Below are 3,116 nucleotides of genomic sequence, written 5' to 3' on the forward strand. Positions count from 1 at the left end.
AGATCACTCTGTTGTTATTCTATTAATTTTGCTAAAATGAGAATTAAATCTTCCTTCATTCCAAATATATGGAATAACCCTGATTGATATTTGCCTTTACAAGGCAGCTAGTCATGCATCATTACTAGTCTGACATCTAATCTCTTTGCCAGTGAAGATGTGAAAAGACCAGGCTCAGCACATTGTTTCATTTACCCTAAATCTCTCCCACTCTTTAGCTTAAACATTAGCTTTTTCTTCCCAGAATTGTTTTTTTGTTTTATTATTAGTTACCAAGTTAGTGCAACTACAAAGAATTAGCACACCCTAATTAAGCTCGATTCATGATTCCAGTCCATTTTCTCCCAGCTAAAAAATGTCTTTGAGTCGTTTAAAAAAATTATTGAACAATTCAGCAGCTCTTAAAGGAAAGTGTAGGTGCAGTACAAAATGGCTTCCTGTACATTTTTAGTATGTTTTCTGCCACATTAAAACCAAAATCAATGACTTTTCAGTCTAAATTTTGTCAGCTGTCAAGTTAGTGACATGAAACCATAAATACCTGTGATAAAACATCTCCAGAGTTGTGCCAAAAATCTCAAAACCTCTTTTGGGGAAACCTGTGTATTACCAGAACTACTACTACCATGCCAGCACTACCAAGCCAGCCTGTGCTCAGCAATGTCAGATTTAGGAGTTAGAATCCTCTCAGTGCACTCTTAGCAAAACTGAGTCGGAGCTAAACTACCCACCCTTAGTGTACGGCAGCCTTCTGGTCTGTAGGACTTCCCATCCCTGTTTGGTAAAAGCTCTTAAGAAAGAACCTACCTTATCTGCAGTTCTGAAGTTTCACATATGGGGTGGGTGGTTTTGGTTCTCATATGGTCAACACTTTCAGAGTTTGTTGGCATCTTAGTTATCATTTGTAGCGTGTGGGTTTGGTGGGTTGGTGGAACTGCCTTCCACTGTTGAAGTTTTGTTATGAGACATACGGGTGGTGGCTACTTTTGCTTTTTAGCACTGTCAGAGCAAGAGTAAAATGTTTCATAGAATCACAGAATGGCTGGTGTTGCAAGGGAACTTAAAGATCATCTAGTTCCAGTCCCCCTGCCATGGGCAGGGACACCTTCCAGTACACCAGATTGCTCAAAGCCTCATCCAACCCGGCCTTGGGCACTTCCAGGGATGGGGCAGCTACAGCTTCTCTGGGCAACCTGTTCCAGTGCCTCACCACAGTAAAGAATTTCTTCCTAATACCTAATCTCAACCTGTCCTCTTTCAGTTTAAAGCTATCCCCCCTTGTCCTATCACTACTTGTCCATGTAAAAAGTTTGTCTCCTTGCTCTCTTGTGGCCCCCTTTGGGTACTGGAAGGCTGCGATAAGGTCTCCACAGAGCCTTCTCTTCTGCAGGCTGAACAACCTTTCATTTCATTTCAATCTCATGAATCCATCATGGTTTTACCTACTTACGTGTTCTTCTCTTTTACAAAAGGTTGTATGTATGTTTGTTTACATAATCATAAAATACGTACTTTTGTGATGGACAAAAAATTATTTCTTTAATTTCCTCTCTTCCATGATAGCAGCAGTCTCAAGGATCATACTGGATTCCTGTGCAGGAGATTAGCTGCTTCTGTCTGAGCCCCATGCCTGTATCCTTGTAATCTCTCTGCTTACTTCAGTCCATATACTCATCAACACCACTCATACCTTTCCCTTAGGCAGACTTCCCACTTGATTCCTAACTTTTCAACTCCATCAAAGAAACAACTGTATTCAGTAGTAAAAATCCGACTATTACTCGAGAGTCTTTCGTACCTCCCTGATACATTTTGACAGAGATGTAGGATTTCTGTAGCAGTCTTCCTATCTGTTATTTCTCACAAAAAAGAAATTCCTGATGATGTTTAATTAGTGTAGAATTTATAGACAGGTCTTTAGCAATGATAGTATTAGACTTAGAACTGACAGCAGACACAAGGTGTACTTACCTCATGTAGCCCAGTAACAAGAAATGGTATAAAAAACACCTTTGGACTTGGATGATGGGTCAGCAATGCTTTTAAGTGATATTAGATATCTTTTAGGGCAGGAAGGTAATAAAACATGAGCAATAACCCACTTGGCTGCTAAGCTCAAGTTAAATGAGGTGTAAGGAAGATTTAGGGCTTGCTTTTCTCCTGAAGGATAATCATCGTGATGGTCTTGGTCAGTTCGAAAAGATAATTCCTGAACTGAACCAAATTCTAACAGCTGGATTGTGTCAGGAGGCATGTCAGGTTACTGGCCATGCAACTTCCAAAGAACTGATGATTAACTGTAATGACCCCTTGCATTTATGACCGTAAGCAAAACAGAGTTGGTGCAACAAATGCAAATGGCAGAGTCAGAGCAAACCCATGACTTTCCACAGACTTTCAGAAACAGTTGGTCAGTCACAAAATGCAAAGTTAATAATTGGGGGGTTTTTTTGCAGATATGCAAGTTCTTTGCAGTCAGCAATGAGGAAGCTGGTGTGCTACTTTTTATGTGGTTTACTAGGCGAAAAAGCATGTGCCTCTACTTTTCAAAACGGATCTTTACTTCTACTTCTCTCATTGAGAACGAACAAGACTTTACAGAGGTGTTAGTTCATGACCAAACGCCGCAACACCTGACGTTGCGTGCAGGTTTCGGAGCATCCGGGACTCTGCCGGCCATCCCTGCTGAGACACACAAGAACCGTGTGGGGCCGGTCGTTTTCTTCCATTGTTTCCCTTTGGGACATTTCTCTGCCTTCCCATCCCGGACCTCTTGCCTCCATCCTGCCCCAAAGGGACAGGTCCAACTCCGACGGGAAGGCGCAGCCCGCGATGTCCTATTCCTGTCCCGTGGGCAACTTGCGCAAACTCCGCCGCCCGGGATGCTCCCAGGATGCTCCCGGCGGCTCCCGAGCCGCGCGAGACGGGCTCCCCAGGGACACCCGGGACCACGCGGCTCGCCGAGCAGCCATAAAACTACAACCCTCATCATCCTTTGCATGCAGGACTCGCGGCTCTCTTAGCTCAGGAACGCGCTAGGCCTGCTGGGGCTCGTAGTGCTGTCGGACGGGTGCCCGGCCCCGCCTCCGCCCTCTCGCGATTGGGCGCTGCCTGGC

This window comes from Pithys albifrons, chromosome 6, assembly GCF_047495875.1.
Source record: "Pithys albifrons albifrons isolate INPA30051 chromosome 6, PitAlb_v1, whole genome shotgun sequence".
NCBI lineage: Eukaryota > Metazoa > Chordata > Aves > Passeriformes > Thamnophilidae > Pithys > Pithys albifrons.